This window comes from Brassica rapa, chromosome A03 (genome assembly GCF_000309985.2).
Source record: "Brassica rapa cultivar Chiifu-401-42 chromosome A03, CAAS_Brap_v3.01, whole genome shotgun sequence".
Taxonomy (NCBI): Eukaryota; Viridiplantae; Streptophyta; class Magnoliopsida; order Brassicales; family Brassicaceae; genus Brassica; species Brassica rapa.
The window spans coordinates 37,029,671-37,051,377 of NC_024797.2; the positions used below are offsets into that span (position 1 = coordinate 37,029,671).

At 33.7% G+C, this 21,707-nt stretch overlaps 1 long non-coding RNA gene and 1 other non-coding gene across 2 annotated transcripts; both read right to left on the bottom strand.

Moving 5' to 3' along the window:
- Window positions 1–6,668: 6,668 nt before the first annotated feature.
- Window positions 6,669–6,775, bottom strand: LOC117133159. The gene has a single exon (XR_004457000.1). It is a non-coding gene; the product is annotated as a small nucleolar RNA R71 (small nucleolar RNA).
- Window positions 6,776–19,447: 12,672 nt separating this feature from the next.
- Window positions 19,448–21,626, bottom strand: LOC103838592. The gene is made up of 2 exons (XR_627168.3): window positions 20,185–21,626; window positions 19,448–20,022 (listed from the first exon to the last, which is right to left on the bottom strand). It is a non-coding gene; the product is annotated as an uncharacterized LOC103838592 (long non-coding RNA).
- Window positions 21,627–21,707: the final 81 nt, after the last annotated feature.

Below are 21,707 nucleotides of genomic sequence, written 5' to 3' on the forward strand. Positions count from 1 at the left end.
TGTCCCTGTATTTATAAGGGATTTCAACACCTCTCTTCCTTATTGTTAACCAATGTGGGACAAGTGTGTGTTTTTAAGTTTTGTTTTTCAAAATCGCAGATGTAAATAAAAAGGATGGTTATGAGACACTGCTAGAGCATCGAACACTCTACCTCCTAGGGTTACATAAACGTCACAAACCGCTGGACTACGATGCTTCTACACCCACCTGTCACATATATTTGTATATAAGCATGTATTAAAACTATTATTATCATGTCTATTCCATAAACATATTATAAATATATTAAATTGTATTAAAATCTAGGCCCCGATTAATCCCCGCTTAATCCCCAGTTTTTTGGTAACTCGCTAGGCCCGGTGTTGCCGCCCGACTAGCGCCTAGCTTAGTTTCGAACATGGGTCACTACCAACCATTGAATCATCAAACCATGCATAAAAAGCTACAAAGTCTCGTGTTTCTGTAAAAGAGAAGAATAATATAACAATTAACAAATAAATAAAAATATAAAGATAGCATATATGAAGTATAGAAGAAATGAGAACAACGACGATAGTCTTTTCAGTTTCCACTTATTTAATTAGGGTTTTCAGTTAAGGAAGTAAAACATAAAACATTCAATTTTTCCTTTTTATTATTATTTACTATTCTAATTAGCAGATTTAACGCTTCCAAACAGGAATCAATGGTTCCATCATGCTTCCAGAATCTGGTTTTCCGGAACCGCGATTCCAGCGTGCTTCCAACTGGTTCCTCATGCTTCCGACTCCGTTTCCGCTTCAGAACCAGGAACCAGAGCCTATGACACGCTTCCATGCAACGTAGAGTTTAAATTGGTATTAAAGTTTTTTTTAACTAAATTTTAATTTTAATATTATATATTATTTTTTATTTTTCATATAATTGGCGGATCAAATCAAATAATCCACGAATATTTTTCACAATGTCTGGATATTAGAACTTTCGGGTATCCAGAATTTCGAGATCGAAACGAATTATAAATATAGATATTCTTTTCGAGCGAAACGGATCATGGATATTGTAATTTTTTTGGATATCCGCTTGATGCCAAGGCCCAAGGCCTAATATCCATGAAAGGAAAATATATATCAAAATATGTGTTATATATGTGAAGAATATTTGCTATATAAACCTATTGGTTGTTACTTGTTACTACTCCTAGAATATATAGGACAGAAACACGAGAAAGTGCGTTTCGTAATTTTTTTTTATCGTTGACCGCCACCAACATGTTACCAAACAGCCCGTTACTGGTATTATGCGGGATTTTAATACGTTACGTAAACCCTCCAATTCTGTCATACTTGGAAATTTTATAGTATTTCTGTACACGAGTGTTTTATTTGATTGTGATTTTGAGAGAGACACAAGAGAGTATATCAGGGTCAGTTTTTGAATTTTAATTTCATTCTAGGTACATTTTAGCTACTGAGGTAGTTTTAAGATTGTAAAAACTAATATGATCCGAACTAAATTCAGCTTTTACAAACTAATCCATTTCTTCTTTTTGTCACGTGTCTTTTGAACGATAATTTAAATTTCTACTTAATCTTAATCCGCGCAACCGCGCGGGTGTTCTTTTTCGGTTTTATAAACATATACATATTTATTTTAGTTCATTACTGGTATATAATTTTAACATTAACAATATATTTAAATATTTATATACATATTTCAAATATAATAATTTTATAGTTTACATGGTGTAATAATCAATAGTTTAAAACCATTACATGTATTTGTCACCTCTTATTATATATTTATGTTACTGTATTTGGATTTTGTTATTAAAGAATTTAATATATGCATGAAACAACATATTTGCAAATTATTTTGTATCAAATTTATATTCAATTCTGACCTGCCAACCTTCAAAAGTCGTCTTTCCTTATAGCAATATTTTTTTACGTTTACTCATTTTAAAAATATATTCTTTGTATATACAAAATCAAAGATATGTCAATTTTTATAAATGTATCATATAGTTTTCGAATGTTAAGTGTTATGTCATCGTATTATATTTTTAACATAAATATTTTATATTTATGAAAATAAAGTTATAAATTCATCAATTTAATATAATTTATCATATTTAATTCAACATAATATTTTTACTTTAACATGAATTATTATTATTATTATAAAATAGATAAAAATAAGATATAATTTTTGTGTTTCATTTTATAAATGATAATTGAATACATATTAATGCATAATAATAGTTCATTGCTAATTACAAAATTAGTTAAAATATTTACATAAACTTCCTGAAAATTAAGATATTGTTAAAATATTTTTCAACAGATTTGTTAGAATTATATATATTATATTCTGAACATAAATACTTCTGAAAATAAAATATATATAAATCTAATAATTTAATATAGTTTATCATGTTTAGTTCAATATAATAATTTTCTCTTAATATGATTGATTATGATTATATAATAGGTAGAAGAAGATAAAACTCTTATTCTTCATTTTATAAAATATATTAATGTATAATAATATATTAAAAATAATTACGAATTATAAAAAATATTTACATAGAATTTTTGAAAATTAAGATCTTGTTAAAACCTTTTAAACAGATTTGTTAGATTTTTAAGAAAAAAATATTTATATTTAAAAATAAAAGATATCAAAAGATATTATGACTAAAGTAGTTCAAATATTATATATATTATTAATCTTCATAAAATATATTTAATATTTTTTTTTAAAATGGTTCAAATTAAAAAATCACACATGAAAGAAACCATTATTTCTATTTTAAGCCAGATCATTGTTGGTCGCCTGATCCATATTTCTGACTCGAAAAACATCAAGCAACAAGGTGAATTCATGGGAATCACACTACTCCTCCAAATCAAGCCTCCATGTCCATGACTGATATCATGGCAGGTATATTCATATTCTATTGTATTTCTCTCTCTCTGGAACGATGCTTGATTCCTTTGTTTACATATTGATTTATTGTATCTTTCTCTCTGGAATGCTTTCATGATGAGTTTTACTCTCTGAGATTTTTGGTTAATGTTAGGGATTTGTTTTCTTTATTAGTTTGACTAAGATAATTCATCCTAATGGATATTACCCTCAGGATTGTCTCTGCATATTTACTTTGAATGTTATTTCACTTCTGAAAGTTTTCTTAGGGGTTTGTGCTTTTGCTGATTCGATGGTCTTTGGTTTGAGGATTGTCTCCGCATTGTCATTCCACTAGTAAAAATCTATCGCATAGCCACTGTATTACCACTGCAAAACCGTGGCTATATAAAAAAAATCATGTTTTCGCTACGGACTAGCCACGATTTTAAATTAGCCACGGTAAAACCAAGTAGCCACGGCAACAGCCACTAAGATTTTCGTGGCTAGTTAAGAAACCACGGTATTGCCACTGATATTTCCGTGTCTATGTACCGAGCCACAGTATAACCACTGTTTCAACGTGGCTTTTATAAAATAGCCACAATGTTGCCATGAACTTTTCGTGGCTATTTGAAACCCTAGTCCCTAAACATATTTTTAAATTTTAAATCCTAAACATAAACATTAAGACTCTAATATTTTCATAATAAAACTTCAATATTAAATTCAGCCTCAAGTTTTAATCATTTGATTTTTTTTATATCAAATCTTTAAGCATTTTTTATCTCAAATCTTTAAGCTCCCTTTAAAATCCTAGCTAATCTTAGCATTAAACTATACATTCTTTAATCCTATGTTTTAAAAACAAATTCCAATTATAACATTTTAAACTTAAACTCTAAATCTTAAATATAAAACTATAAACTTAACTTTTCAAAACTTTTTGTCAAACCATATATCATGTAAACTCAAATCATATATCATACTTCAAACCCTAAATCTCAAACTTAAACCTTACATACAACCATAAACTCTTACATTTAACCTTAACATTTAAATTTAAGCTTTGACATTTAAACTCAAATCCTATTTCTCAAACTACAAATTCTATATCAAATTAAACCATTAAACAATATATCTTATATTTAACCATCATTCCCTATACATTTTCTAAACATTAAACGCTAACCATTTTTTTATAAAATAAATTATCAAAGTATATGAAGAATTATACACTGTTTTTAAAAGTATAAACTTTTTTTTTAAATTATACGTATAATAAAAACTAAACAACAATAAAAATGGACAACATAAATAAAACACACAGATTTTTTTATTTCTTTATTTTTTCTTTTCTCCTTACCTCTCTTTTCTCAACCAATAAGAAGGAGTTGCGTGGATTGATAATTTTAAACATTAGATTAAAATTATGAAGGGTCCAGATTAAAATACTTTTGTGTTGCTTTCTTCTTCTTTTTTTCTCTTTTCCGCTCTCCTTCGTCTGATTTGTCTTCTTTCATTCTATCTCTTTCTCTGTAACAATCGACTCATGCATTCACCTCCTCACCGGTTTCACCTCCTCACCATCACCACCGGTCGACCTCTGATATACCTTGGATTTGACCCATTTTTATCCATGGTATATAAGTGTTTTACTATATATATATATATATCTATGTTTTCTACTCTTCTAGGTATGTTTTCAGGTTCATGTGCATTTCGGAGTAAAGCTATGACTTTGGAGCATTTTGGAGCTTAAAGGACATTTCACCCGAGCTGACCACTTAGAGGTCGACGAGAGGAAGAACAATCGATCGATGTGCATCAGTGCTGACGATCGATATCAGGAAATGCCTCGACAGATGAAGATTAATATCGATCGATGTACACAAGTACCATCGATCGATGTCGAGACACCAGATGCGACATTTTGGATTCAGCAGAATTAAAAACCAAGGCCAAACCAAATTACCAAAATGCCCTGACGAGTTTTTAACCTAGTAGAATATATACTGCCTAGTGTTTTTGACGGCAGAACGAACAGAGCTTTTTCTAGACCTAGTTTTGTTACAAGTTTCATTTGGGAGAGAAGATCACTTGTGATTGGAACTTCTTGTTTCTATTTCTTTTCATCTATTCTATGAGTTTCTATTTATCTATTGATATGAATTGCTTTGCTATGTCTGAGTAGTTCAACTGTTAGATCCAGGGTTCAGATAGGTTTGTGGGATTAGCCCCAAACTATAGATCTGCCTTGTTGTGATATTCATGATAGATTTGTATTCATTGCTTGTTTTAGCCTAGCTAACTAGAACTTGATCATAGGATTGCATATTCAAGCACCCTTATTATCCCATCCTGACATCTATCTATCATATTAGGATTGCTAGAGAGGGCTAACCGCCAATTTAGAATCTTAGTAGAGCATCTTCATACTCGCGCATAGGCCTGGCTAGAACCCGTCGATCGATGTCCTCAACTGACAAACGATCGATGTTGGCAAAGGTGTATCGGTCGACGTCTTAATAGACTATCGTTCGACACTCTCTTGTGTCTGCATCTAACCGGTGAGACACAAGATCTAGTCTGTTAACCAGTGGTACATGCGACAGCTGATCACTGAGTTAAGCAAATGAGCTCTAATATATCATGCATGCAACAGTTAGGCATCTATAGGTATTATAATCTCCAACATCTGAATAGTGGCCCTGCATCTAATATCATTTCCAACCAAAGTTACATTTATTATTTACTCGCTTGTTACTATTGCTATTTCATTTAAACATTTACAACCCTTAAAATTAATAAACACTAGATTTATTGTTCCCTAGCTCCTTGTAGATTCGATCCCTAAGTACTACATCTGAACCTCTTTTGATGAGAGTAACACTCCTTAGGGTAATTTGAGTGGTATCAAATTTGGCGCCGTTTCCGGGGAGCTTTGATCGCCATTAGATTTAGTTTTATTAATTCTTTTCCTTTTCTTTACCCCTTTCTAATAATCTTTTTTCTTGTCTTTTCAAGTGCATGCCCAGCGGTACCAGAAGCAACAAGGAGAAAGACTTGCTGTTCTCAGACGATCCTGCTCATTTGGAACGCACCATCCGTAGAGGTCAACGTTCCACATCGCTCGATGCAACCACTTCGTCGTCGATCGATACGCACAACCAACCGTCGACCGACACCAGACCATCATCGTTGATCGATCCCAATCGTTCGACAACGATCAATACTACACCACGTACGTCGATCGATACTGTGTCGTCAAAAATGGTAAACATTATTATTCTAACTCAGGATGAGAACGGAAACCTGTATGACCAGGCCGGTCATCTGCGTAATGCAACATGTCAGAAAATAGATGCTCAGAGAACTGTAATCCCTGATGCTGATGCTACAGGTGCTGCTCAATGTGTAAATGAGGACGCTCGATCGAAACCACTGGCCGACTACAATCGCCCAGATAAGTACTATTCCAACATATCAGCTATTCGACTTCCGGAGATCCAAAAGCAGAATTTCGAGCTGAAGCGTCAATACTACACTCTCGTGTCGCAGATACCCTACTGTGCATTTGGAACGGTTCGAGGATCTAATCGCTGCTATTCGGATGGAAGGAGTCCCCGAAGATTACCTACTGTGCAAACTCTTCAGATACACGCTGAATGGAGAAGCGATGCACTGGCTTAGGCAGCAACCCACATGATCTTTAACATCCTGGAGCGACATCAAGAATGCTTTCTTTCGAAACTTCTTCGATGCGGCGCGCGCTGAAGAACTTCGGAACAAAATTTCCACATTCTCGCAGAAGGCTGGAGAGTCCTTCAAAGATGCGTGGATTAGATTTAGGTTTTTCCAGCGAGACTGTCCACACCACAGATTTAACGAAGTGCAGCTGCTAAGCACTTTCTTCCGAGGTCTCGCCTTACAGTATCAAATGGCCCTTGATACGGCGAGTGAAGGAAACTTCACTACTCGGAATCCGTTGGAAGCTGTGAGACTTATCGAAAACCTTTCTAACAGCAGCAGCACCAAGAACACTGACTCTAAACGGAAGAAGTCTGTAGCCTCTATCGGGAAGGAACAGATGGACGAAGTAAGAGCTAAGTTAGATGTGGTGCACGAACTTCTTAGGAAGCAAGTCTGTTCAGCTGAAGGAGAAGTAGCAGATACGGAAGGAGAAGAAATGTGAATTACATCGAAGGTAGCGGATTCTAGGAATTTGGAAACCAAGGCGGAAACATAAACTTCTTTGGAAATGGCCAAAGAAGTAACCAAAATTCACAATTTCAAAAACCCTTCAACAACAGCAAGAGCTACTCGAACTCTTACTACCAAAATCCACCACCCCAGACTCAGGAAAGCAAGATCGAAGAGATGCTTGATCGAGTACTGTTGGGACAACAACAAATCACTGTGGATTTCAACGGTAAGATAGACTCTGCCTACAACAATCTGAACACCAAAATCGAGACCTTAAGGACTCAGGTGAGAAAACTTAAAACCCAAGTAATTCAGACGGGCGAGACTATAAAGAGGCAAGAAACTTTCGCTAGAGAGGCAGGAGCCGACAAAGGAAAACACCACGTAAATGCCATCATAGATGATGATTTCTGGCAAGTGGTGAGAAATGAAAAGCTTGAGGAAGGAGATTTCGAAATCGAAAGCTCCATGAGTTTCGGCGGATCCCAATGGTGTCGACTGATGTCGCATCGATCGACAGACCATGATGAGGATCGATGGATGGATTACTCCAGTCATTGATCGACGTCGTCTGCCAAATCGACTGAATGCAATGCGGTTCGAATTCTAACTCATGAAGAATTTGCAGCTAAGCATCCTCACCCACCCTCCCCTTTCTATGATAAAATCGATCGATCGGTTGAGCCAACCATCGATCGACAGAGTGAATCCGACGTCGATCGTCACAACACACCTCTCATCGATCGACAGGCACGTCTGACATACCGAGTGCGGTTACCATCAACGCACTCAAACCACCACCTAAACCATTAGCAAACCTACCCGAACCAAAACCCAACCCTTTAAATAATTCACCAGAATCTGTTCAAGAAGAACAAGAATCTGAAGGGAGAAGGTTAAGGAAGAGAAAGGAGAAGATTCCTAAAAACCGTAAGAGGGAAGCTAACGATAAGGAGATGGATGGTTTCACTAAACGAGTCCTCAGAATCTCAATCGAAAAACCTTTTGATGAAGCTTACTTCACACACCGGTTGTGGATGCTCTTCAGAGAAACAAAGGTAACCGAGGAGGACATTAGGAGAATGTTTCATCAAGCCAGAGAGAAGATGAAACGCATGATCACATTGACGAAGAAGAGTGATCCTGGGAAGTTTGCAATACCATGCGTAGTCAAGGGTGTTGAATTTCCCCATTCAATGTGTGACACAGGAGCATCAGTTAGTATCCTCCCTAGGATCATGGCAGACCAGCTTGGTTTGACCATCGAACCCTCAACGGAATCCTTCACCTTCGTGGATCTTTCAGAGAAACGATCAGGAGGTATCATAAGAGATCTGGAGGTGAAGATTGGTAATGCCCTTGTCCCTGTAGACTTTCATGTCCTAGACATCGAGCTTAACTGGAACTCTTCACTTCTGCTTGGAAGATCTTTCCTAGCTACAGTAGGAGCCGTATGTGACATGAACAAGAACAAATTGTGTCTAACGCTCATAGACCCAAACATCCACTACGACTCCATCCGACCTAAGAGAAAGGTCATTAATTCTGTGGATTATGGGAAAGAACTCGGCTTCATTGGCGCATGCCATTGTGGAGCAGAGTATGAATCGGAGTACGAAACAGAGTACTCGGAATCGATCGACACCCCAACATTTCCATCGATCGATTCCAATGTGTCAATAGTGACCGATGACCACAACAACACGTCACCCGACGTAATGCACCCACTTGACCATTTCGCTTCACCAAATCATTGTTACCAACATTTTGCCTTCCAACCTCCAAGTAAGAGAGGACATGATGATTATTCCATAGGCAGTTGGGCAGACAGTGGTTTCCATGAGAGTTTTGCAGTTGACACTGTAATTACTTCACCTAATGAGGAACATACCGAGGAATACGATGAGGATTACTGGAAAGAACGTGCAATAGAAATGTCTTTGCAGGATGAAAGACTTGAAACACATAAGTTCACCAATATGTTTCCAACATCGTTCGACGCTGTGCACTCCACATCGGTCGATATCCACCCTCGTCCAGCAAAACAACCGCTCACATCGATCGACACCCCGAAAGGAACATCGATCGATATTCGCGCCGCAGCGAAAATCCAGGAGCAGGAGAATATTCCCTCCCCAACTAGGTTTATAGATACCTATATAAATCGTTTTGCACCTCCAAAACCACCTACACACATCAGAGCAAACACACAAGCAAAAAAGATGAACACTCTTCCTTCTACATCAACAGAAAAATCCATGAAGAGCAATCATCTCAAGAACAAAAGTTCTGCAGAAATTACACTGCCATCGATCGATGTGACTGTATCTACATCGATCGATACTACTCTAAAACCTAATCTTTATATTTCTAAATTGAATGATTATGCAAACATTGATTACGGTTTTCTAACACCTGATGAATTTGGTATTTTCAGGGACACATATGGCAACGCACGTGCAATGGATGGAAGGATTTTACAAGTGTCCAGAGAGGACATAGCAGACATCCTTCAAGTAGCCAATGGACCTGACAACCTATTCTCACAGCAACGTGGCACTCCAGACGTCATTCAAACATATCCTAACAACCACGCAGGAGTCACCACAACAAAGATCAACCCAGATCTATCACGCCAACCAAAAGGGCAAGCATCGATCGACGGTACAACAGAGACATCGATCGACAGGGTAACACCAACGTCGATCGATAGGGATGAACCGACGTCGATCGACAGACGGTATGAATGTGGGAACCGCTCTTTCGACATGTGCTGAGCCAAAAAGTTCACTTGGGAACAAAGGGACGAGTATGGAGTCTACAGAGATGAGCGTGGACACGCACGAGGCGTAGCTGGTGAGATGATACCTGTCACAAAAGACAACATCAGGAAAATACTGGAAAGAGCATCTCTTTTTGAGGAGAGCCACATCTGTCTTCCAGAACATGCCACTTCCTTCACACCCACAAGACTGGCACCAGAACTCTACACCAAAGAAGAAATCGATGAGATGGTGTTTGGTATTTGTGGAGCTCAGGAGAAACTGGGAGAGGAGCTCAAAACATTGGTAGATGATACACATCAGCCTTTGGATAGAGGCTACAATGAGCTTTTCAGATGTATGGCAGAAATGAGGACAGAAATTGAGAGTTTACGTCAGCAACTTGAGAAGGAAGCGACGACCTCAGCATCGATCGATGCACCACGTGCCACATCGATCGACGTCAGTCTTCCTACAGCTCAGATCCCTGCAGAACCGCAATGTTCAACACAACACAGGGATGAATGGGAAGTCTCATACATCGACACAAGGATAAACGACATTTACTGCCCTCTCAACAACAACGTGGACTGGCTAAGCACTAAAATCGAGCTACTACAGCAAGATCTGGACACCATTCGCAAGAAGGACCAACAACCAGCCACATCGATCGACATGTGTACCTTCAGACAAGGAATATTTGGTCGAAACAAACATTGGGTTGCCAACCACCCTTTGCCAATATCCTTTGCCTTTTGTCTCCGTCAAACCCCTTACTGATCCCGGCGTTGCCGCCGAATCCATGATGAAAGAGATCGTCCCCAAAATCGCCATTTTTTCGCCTGTCGTTGTTGTTTAGCTGGTTTTGTCCGGTTGTTTTCGTTGTTGTTTAGCATGTTTTCAAATGTCTGCTACCAGTGATCTGTGTAACTTCTGTAAAAATTTCAAAATGGTATAATATTTAACATTTTACCAAAAAAAAAATTTCTTTAAGATGTTGGTCATTTTTCCCATCCGACAAGTCTTATTTAAGCCATTATAAATAAGACCATTTTTAATTCATAATCCTTGTTAAGAATCTTTGTGTTATGATTCTTCAAGCCATTGGTAGTTTCTCTAATTTAAGATTGTTTTAGACAATTGATCATTCTTTCCATCCACCAAATTGGTTAAATGAAATTACATTAGAGATTTTTCAGACGTTTTCTTAAGCCACTAGTCGAAATCCAGCAAATCGAAAACAAACCCATAATCTTTGTCTAGAGACTTTTTCTAAAACAGAGCATTTTTCGATTCAGTCTCTATGTCAAGATTGATTTCAGATAATTGGTCAGTCTTGCATAATCTTTCTCTTTAGAGTTGGTTGTTGTATCCATCCAACTCATAGTCTTTTTATACTTTTAAGCCTTGTGGTCATTGTGGTTATGGAACAGAAATAGTTTTTACGCCTTGTGGTTCATAGTCTTTGTCTTAATACTTCTTTCAGCCATTCGTTACTTTGTTCTGAGCCGCTGGTCAGTTTTTCTATCCGGCATGTCTAAGAAAGGGAAAATGTATCTTTTTTTAGAGACCTTTGTAAAAATTCTTTAAGCTAACCAGAACTTGTGGCCTGGTGGTGATTAACTTGAGGGAAAAAGGCCCAATACGGTGAAGCCACGAGGCTTCAAGTCCCGACCACTGGGAAATTAACATTTCGGCATCGCTAGGGACAAGGAACCGACACATGGGAACACGTGACTAGTCTGGACCACTTCTATGGGGCCGGGATACCCATATATAATTCAAAAAAAAAAAATTCTTTTAAGCCATCGAAAGTTTTTTCATCCAACAACCCCCAAATTCTTTAATAGATCTGGAAGCCGTTGCTTGATTTTGAACTAGCATATTATCTTTGAGTTTTGGGACATTTCTAAGCTGGACTTTCTAAAGCTATGGTTCTTTTCGCTTCAGACTATACATCCAACATATATAGTCTTTGTCTACTTTTAAGCCTTGTGGGTTATCATACATAAAATAGGTGTTTAAGCCTTCTAGTTCGTAGTCTGTCATATGACTTTTTTAAGCTGTTTGTCATTTGCTTCATCATTAGGTAATAATCCGCGCCTTACACGAAATGATATTATTAATTTTTTTTATTTCTTAAGATAAAAAGATATTAGGTCTTAGGTTAGATTTTTTGGTTTTTAATGTATTAAAATATAACTGCATTCTAATTCAATAGTTATTCTGTTTATTCGGTTAAAATACTTGAGATTTTTAGATTTTCAATGATAACCAAAAACTATTATTATTTGTTTGGTTTCATGTTATATGAATTTTAGACATTCCCAGGGGCAAATCTAGAGGATTTTTTTCATGGGTGCACAATGAATTTTTAGTCATGTTATGGTTATAACTTTGCTAGAAAATATTAAATATCCTAATTTTAGAGGTGCACGTGCCCACATGCTTACCAAGCTAGATTCATCATTGGACAGTCATGATGTCAAACCAATGATTTCATATTATAATTTCTAAATGCATGAAAAATCAAATCTAGATAATAATTGAAAAAAGAAGAAAAAAATTATTAAAACAAATCATTTCATTACAAATTATAAAAAGAATATTTCAGCTTCCAAGAGAATTAGAATCCTCACTTGTAGTGAATATTTAGTTATATAGATGTTCACGTCAATGTGCACATGTATATAGGGCTGGGCAAAATATCTTTAAATTTTTATTTGATTCGTTATCATTTTCGATTCAAACAAAAAATCTGGATATCTGTAACTCTACGAAAAAAGGCAAATACTAATACGCAATATCCGTAAAAAACGAAGCAAATCACAAATACTAATATTTTTTAAAATGGATATTTTATCAGATCCGTTATATGCTTATATGCATATATTGTTTAGAATTATGTATATATAAGTTATATAAATAATATATTATATATAAGTTTTAGAATATTTTTTTTACTAAATTTATTAAATTAGGTATTAGTATTCAATAAAGTAAATAAGTTTGTATTTTTGTAAAAAAAAATTATTATTTTAGATTTTTTATTTATTTTTACGGATCAAAACCGGTTAAAATCTAATTTTTCCGGGACACCGTATATCCGATGGCTACGGATCAAATCGAATCATTTTAGATTTTTTATTTATTTTTACGGATCAAAACCGGTTAAAATCTAATTTTCCGGAACACCGTATATCTGATGGCTACGGATCAAATCGATTCGAATAATTGATTATTCTGACGAAACATATTGGATCACGAATACCTCCAAAATCTCGGATATCCAATCCGTGCCCACTCTCTTACATATATGTGTATGTAAAAATATATATACATGTGGTTGATAAATATATAAAGATACCGTAATCAACATTATAAGGCATTTTTGTTCAAAGTAACACATGAAATATAATATTCTATTAAAATAAATTAAGTAAAAATAAAATTAGCCTAGAAAATAGTGAATTTTTTGTAAATTGTCTTTTTTTTACAACAAGTAAATTGTCTTTTTATGTAGAATTTTTGTATAATGCGTAGAACTGTGCATGTGAGTTTTATATTGAAAAACACATAAAATAGTATATAGTGTGAACATATTTATGTAGAGTTTGGCTGAGAATCTCTTTTCACGTGACACATCAGCGTATTAGTTTTCAAATCGCTGAGAGACTACTACGTGGTAAACATAATGTGAACACATTAAATGATCATGTTTTTGCTTTAATATATAGGGGGATAGAAGTAATCTCTCAGACCATCATTATCGGAGTCTCTTAACTCCGTCATTTAGTTTACTAGAGGCAGAGCCCCACGCAAGCGTGGGGTAGTTGACGTTGGTGTTACTCTATCTTAATATGTTCATATGTGATGCTTTGTTTGTGAATTTTGTGTATTATAATAGGGTTGAGGTGTAGTGATGAACTCTGATACATGTTTTTTTGCAGTTGGTGTTGTATATTTTTCTAGAAAAACAAAATTGTACGGTTTGGATCTTCGTTGGGGATAAGCCCAATTGAAAGAGAACGTAATTGAACGGTTGATGGTGATATTGCCGTCTTTTGTGTAGCTAGAAAAAGATTTTCTAATTTTTATCATATGCATTTGTTGATTGGGTTATTTTGGTTGATAAACTAAGTTCGGGTTCAGCTGTATTGGTGAGAATTAGTTACTTTGTTAGTTGTCTCTTCAAGCTGTAATCAATAGTTTGCAACATCTTTGTTTTTTTTCTTGAGTAACAATTTTGTTTCGTACTTTTGTTATATTGTGTCTTCAACCCTTCTTTGAATTGGATTTCTACGACCACCCAATACTACAAATAAAGATGATATCGGGTTCCTCGGTAAACTGATATGGTTATCAATCACTCTATGGCAAGCTCATTCATTGTTTGCACATGTTTGTTCAACTTATCTCGTAAATCATGCATTCATTGCTTGCATGTTTGTTCAACTTATCTTGTAAGTCATGCATATACCATTATAATTTTGGAAATCATGGATGAGTTGATGATATTTATAAGCACTTTACAATTGAATAGTTAAAAAAGAATGTTGACTATCAGTCTGCATTTTTATTTTTCGAATAAGAAATAAGAAAGGCAATTAAACATTTGTGCATGTAGCTGTTAAATCTACGATGGAGTAAACCTTTGTAGTAATGTTGTTGTTAAACTTGTGCGGATAATATTAAAGTTTTAATAGTTGCTAATACAGTTTTTTTTTTAAGCAAAGTTGCTTATATAGCTCAGGAGATCTATTTTAGAGATAGTATTATTAAAATGCCTACAACTATTAGAATTTTAAATTGTTTAAAACGATGCAATAATAATATTTATATATCTATGTAAATTACTTATGTTGAGTTAAACTCAAACAAATGTATATAAATAAGTTTACCAAAAAAATGTGTAATTCTAGATTTCTGCGTTGTACAAAGTGTAGCTATGGTCCTCGAGGTAGTAGTACCATAGGATTGTTTGCAATGGTCTAAATAGCCGCCCAGATTCTTCTTTAATGAAATCAAAATAACACTGCTTCCAGCTCAGGCTTCATTGCAACTTGCAGAAAATTTTGAAACGCTAAACATGAAAGAAAGAAACCTAAATATGTAAGTTCTTTTAGAGCAATAAATAAACATTCACAGTGAATGAAGCAAAAGCGGACATACCAAAGCCTCATTGCCATGAAGTGAGAAAAAGAACTCAGAGCTCTGTTTATGAGAAAAACAAAGGAAAGAAAACAAAAGAGCTTGTATTGGGCGTATTAATGTTTAAGAAAGTTTAATAGAAAAGAAAACAGGAAGTCGGAGCTAAGATAGTGGGCGGAAAAATATTAACCTCGTTGTCAGGGTGTTTGTGCTAATTTCTCCCTAACTTCACTCTCTACTCTGGAAAGAGATTCCATATCAAGTCCTTATTTAGCTTATGCCGCCTATATACCAATGGGACTCATAGGGAGTGAGTTCTGGCCTCACAGGAACTCCATTAAGCATAAGGAAGGAGATAAAATACTTTGTGTGTTACAACTTTGGAGTTGTGAGAGAATATGCGGCTCATAGGGGACATGTGAACTCTGGCCATCATGTTGATCTTAGGAGTATCAAGGATTTCCTTTTGCAGCGACAATGCCCACTGCATTCCCCGTATTGCGAGAGGCCTCATGTATATCAGTGACCTGTAATGCCCATCCATTGTCCAACCTTCTGTCTGGAACCAGTATCTGTATCAGTTCAAAATTAGGTGAAGTCAAATAAAACCTCCAATAAACCAAATCGTGAAACATAGAAGATGGAACTGTCTCGTACTGAATTCTGTGTTTAATGTTGCAGATTTAGAGCTTCGGCCTTAAAAAAAAAAGATTTAAGGTACTTACCACTTTATCTTCTCCCGGCTCTTTTTACTTCTTTAGGTTAATCTTCAACTCCAACCACACCGGTCACAATCTCATATCGCTGTTTATGACCACATTAGAAAAGTAGAAACCATCAATATCAGTTACAATCATAGAATAGAGAGAGGTCTAATTAAACTATTCTTAAGTGTTATCAGTATCAGTTATAATCATGGACGATACAAAATGAAGTGAAAACACACAACACTATTGATCTAAGTAAGTAGCAACAGATATAACTTTTATAAGTTTATGTATGATGTGACCACAGAATCAAAGATCCTTTATATACCTTGGTATAGAAAAACTGCTATAACTTTTGATACTTAGCTTCTAGAGAGCTGCCTTCTCCTCAAGAACTTTGCTTCCATTTCATCATGTTGGTTCTGCCATGTAAAAATGAAAAAAAAAAATCATATTATATTTGGGAGCATGCAATCATAACCAACATTCAAACCAAGATTATAAATCCCAGATCTCATTCTCATTTACGAAGATTCACTCACATGAATCTCTATTTAGAACCTATACATGTTTCCTGACAGTGAGACTCGAGCTCTCACGGACATCCGAGTGTTGTCCAGCCAAATTTTGCACCTTTTTCTGCACAAACGCACAAAATCAGCGCAAACAGAGAGAATGACAATGCAGAGACAATCCTCAAACCAAAGACCATCAAATCAGCAAAAGCACAAACCCCTAAGAAAACTTTCAGAAGTGAAATAACATTCAAAGTAAATATGCAGAGACAATCCTGAGGGTAATATCCATTAGGATGAATTATCTTAGTCAAACTAATAAAGAAAACAAATCCCTAACGTTAACCAAAAATGTCAGAGAGTAAAACTCATCATGAAAGCATTCCAGAGAGAAAGATACAATAAATCAATATGGAAACAAAGGAATAAAACATCGTTCCAGATAGAGAGATACAATAGAATATGAATATACCTGCCGTGATATCAGTCATGGGACATGGAGGCTTGATTTGGAGGAGTAGAGTGATTCCCATGAATTCACCTTGTTGCTTGATGTTTTTCGAGTCAGAAACATGGATCAGGCGACCAACAATGATCTGGCTTAAAATATAAATAATGGTTTCTTTCATGTGTGATTTTTTAATTTGAACCATTTTTAAAAAAATATTAAATATATTTTATGAAAATTAATAATATATATAATCTTTGAACTACTTTAGTCATGATATCTTTTGTTATCTTTTAATTTTAAATATAAATATTTTTTTAAAAAATCTAACAAATCTGTTTAAAAGGTTTTAACAAGATCTTAATTTTCAAAAATTCTATGTAAATATTTTTTATAATTCGTAATTAGTTTTAAAATATTATTATACATTAATATATTTTATAAAATGAAGAATTAGAGTTTTATCTTCTTCTACCTATTATATAATCATAATCAATCATATTAAGAGAATATTATTATATTGAACTAAACATGATAAGCTATATTAAATTATTAGATTTATATATTTTATTTTCAGAAGTATTTATGTTCAGAATATAATATATATAATTCTAACAAATCTGTTGAAAAATATTTTAACAATATCTTAATTTTCAGGAAGTTTATGTAAATATTTTAACTAATTTTGTAATTAGCAATGATTATAATGCATTAATATGTATTCAGCTATCATTTATAAAATGAAACACAAAAATTATATCTTATTTTTATCTATTTTATAATAATAATAATAATTCATGTTAAAGTAAAAAATATTATGTTGAATTAAATATGATAAATTATACTAAATTGATAAATTTATAATTTTATTTTCATAAATATAAAATATTTATGTTAAGAATATAATACGATGACATAACACTTAACATTCAAAAACTATATGATACATGTATAAAAATTGACATATCTTAGATTTTGTATATACAAAGAATATATTTTTAAAATGAATAAATGTAAAAAAATATTGCTATAAGGAAAGACGACTTTTGATGGTTGGCAGGTCAGAATTGAATATAAATTTGATACAAAATAATTTTCAAATATGTTGTTTCATGCATATATTAATTTATTTAATAACAAAATCCAAATACAGTAACATAAATATATAATAAGAAGTGACAAATACATGTAATGGTTTTAAACTATTGATTGTTACACCATGTAAACTATAAAATTATTATATTTTAAATATGTATATAAATATTTAAATAAATGGTTAATGTTAAAATTGTATACCAGTAATGAACTAAAATAAATATCAATACTATTAAAAGGGAAGGATTTTGAAAAAATCTACATATGAAAGTTGTTTGGACTTATTATTTTTAAATTTTTTTGAACTTACCCTATATATTATAACAATAATTGACAAGATCTTTTACCCTATATATAGACCCTCGATTTGTATTCTAACCTTTTGAAAAATCATGTTCACCGTAAGAGTTATTCAAATTGTATACATTAGTATTTATACTTAACCACTCAATCCAAAGAAATACCCTCGATTTGTATTCTAACCCTCGATTGCTAAACCATCCTATACAAACAAACTACATTACATGAACAAAAACCAAATCACAACCATAAATAACTCTTACGTTGAACTCAATTCAACCCTCATTACTTGAAACCATAACCTGCCATTGTTATAGATCTTCTAAACCTGCCATTGTATTACTTCTGTCTATGTCGGTTACTATTTACAAGTTCCTACATTTATTCAAAGTCCATTTTAATGGTTGCATGTAATGGACAGTTTAACATATGAACTTTTTTTATAGCTTTCACTGATGCAATGTAATGAAGTTTTATGTACTTTCTGCCTTTGGTTACTGTTATATAGATTAACAAAACCATTGCTTTCCGCAAGTAACCCAGCTTGGGCAGCCATTGTATTACTTCTGTAACAAGAATATTTTTAAATCTTACTCAAATCTTCATTCATAATATTATTGATACGAAAGTAAAACAAAATTTTAAAAAATCTAACCCAAATCGGCAAAAGAATATATGAAGAATATGCCAATGACTATTATCTTACCAAAACTCTATAAAAAAAATCTATATTGCTTTCTCTACAAGTTTTTAAATTCAACCAACCCTAAACACCTTATATACGACCATCATATTTCACCAAACTTGACTTCGAAAAAGACTACTCACAGAGACAAGAAATTAAAAAATGCGAAAGTGTTTGCTATCATGTTTTATGAAGTTACTGCAATGCATATGGCCAGTTCTTGAAAAGGTATCAAAATTTAATATGTTTTGACTATGGTGATTTCAAGTGAACGGTTTTGAAGAACATTTACAAATTTGAAGGATTGTTTATTTTGATTATATATGCAAAATCTTATGTTTTGTCTATGTTTCAGGGATCCACAATAAACAAAAACTGTTCAACAACCGAAGACAAGGTTTTTAAACTCCCTGATGATCAAGATAAATCCAAGTTTATCATTTGGATGGAAAATAATTTCGTTGTAAAAGAAGTAGAAGATATTGGGAGTCCAGATTGCTGTGCCAAAAGTGATTTTGTTTGGAATTCAATATCTCTTGCTTGGGAACCAAACACTGAGATTTGAATAATATTATCTATTTTCAGCTTTTTTTGTTTCTTATAATCTTTTGAATATACTGCACTTCATATTTTTTTTTTTTGAAACACTTTTTTTTTGTTTTGAAACACACATTTCATATTTGGATTGGTTTAATAATTGCAAGCTTAATCTCGAAAAGTACTTTATTTTTACGTGTCTGTTAATTATATTATATTGCATCTAAGTCTCCTTAAAACGTGATAACTAATTATATTGCCAACTACATTGAGAATATTGCAAAGTATCTATTTTAAAATCGTGTAAGTTTCTTTTATCCTATTTAATTATGAACACATTTATAGAGCAAATGTGTTAGCAAACACAATATTATTAGGAACCGAGTTTATAACTTAAACTAAGAGCACGAGATGTGTTTTCCGAGAAATCAACACTTATACTTACAAAAAAACACTTAACATTGCACAAATAACCAAGAAAAAGATTGCATGACATGCAAAGTAGCAAATTAAAATTTAGGACGTAAGGATAAATAAACATGAAAAATCATGTTTATTTTTACATGCATGCACAGACACGCCTTTTTTTTAGTTATTAAACAGAGCAAACTCAACAAACTGTTTAAGCCTTTTGGAGTAGTAACAATGCTTGCATACTTTAGCCATGTTATTGGGATCGCACTTTCTCCCTGGCTTAAGGTTGACCATATTTACATAGTACTGGTCCTGGAAAATTATATCCGGAATTGAACTTAGTGAGATCTTGACTCTTTCCCAGCAATGATCGGATGTTGATAGATTTTCTTTCCATTGGAGTTTATCCAAATACTTTTTTACCTTTTGGATAGTGACCTAAGGCAAGCATTAACAAATCGTAAAGATACATACCATTTGTATTGTTTAGAGTGGCTGATTGGCGTAGATGAAAGAGTCCTTTGTGTTTTTCTTTGTGTACGACGTCGGTGTCAGAGGAATCACTAATTGAAATGTAATTGTTGACAGAATTTTCTGAGCCCATCTTCACGAGAGTGTCAAAGTTGGATGCTCTGTTTTTTTTATTATCTGGTTTTTACTCTCAATCTATGCTAACTCAGCTATGAAGGTAATGTTGGAAGTTTTGAGGATGGGATTTATATAGCGAGAACTTGGAAAATGGTCTGATAGTAATCGATTATTGAGGTCACATGCAAAGCAAAAAAAGGCTGTGGTTGAAAGGTGTTGTCATTTCAAAACAGAAGTTATTCTTTGCTTTTTTTGCATGCTTCTTGATATGTGCAAAATTAGTTATTGTTTGTCTTATTCATTTGAATATTTTGATTCTTGCATGTGTCGAAATGATATGTTTTAAAGCTACTAAACGAGTATGAAGGTTGATTTATATATTGATGTTAGCAGTAATATATCTTTTAGAAAATCTTAATCAGAAAGTCAATCAGAAAGTGTCAAATTTGGATGCTCTTAATAGTATTGATTGATTCGAAGCCTGTGTTTGTCTTGTGCATTTTAATAGTATAGATGCGTGCATAGATACATTTCTACGTAATCGTGGAATATTATTAAAGTGGGGGAGGTTCTACCTTATTTGATTCTGAGTAAAATCTTTTGTTTTTTATTTCATAATTAACCGTGTTAAATTGTACACCGTCTTAAATCTTACTACAGCCAATTTAACACTTTACCTAAGATCTCTCAACTAAAATAAATATTCGATACTCTTAGAATATCCTAAGTCGATCTAACAAAAAGAATAAATAATTATTGAGAATATACTATTATCTAACAGAAAAAAATCTAAATGACTTCCTCTACAAGTCTATTAGATACGGTCATAGGCGTGAATTTACCTTAAATCTCTCACCTAAAATAACTAAGCGATTGGAAAATAAATATTCATCCAAGATTTTCGGTAACTTGCATACTTACAAAATTTGATCTTAACCTACATCGTCATTCCTAGCCAAATGTTATTTATACAGACATCCTCTCAACCCTTTCGCCATACTCTATCGAATTTAAACTCACCACAAAAACAAACAGCTTAACGATTCCTAAAATAATGGTTAACAATATGCAAATCACCTTCTTGAAAGATGTCAAACCGAAAAAGACTGCTTGGCGTGTACAAGTCAAGGTTCTCCACTCATGGAGACAATGGAATAAAATTGATGGTGATTCATTGGAATTAATTCTTTCGGATGCACATGTAATTGTAGTGTTGTTTATATATTTGTGGTCATGTTTAATTTTTTTATTCCATTGTTTAAAGTATATTAAATTTTGACTTGGTTATATTATTTTAGGGTACTAAAATACAAGCATCGTGTAAAAAGGCTTACATGGATGAATTGGCTAGCAAGGTTCCTGTTGGAGAGTGGATCAACATTGACAACTTCAGTTTGACTGGTGTTGGA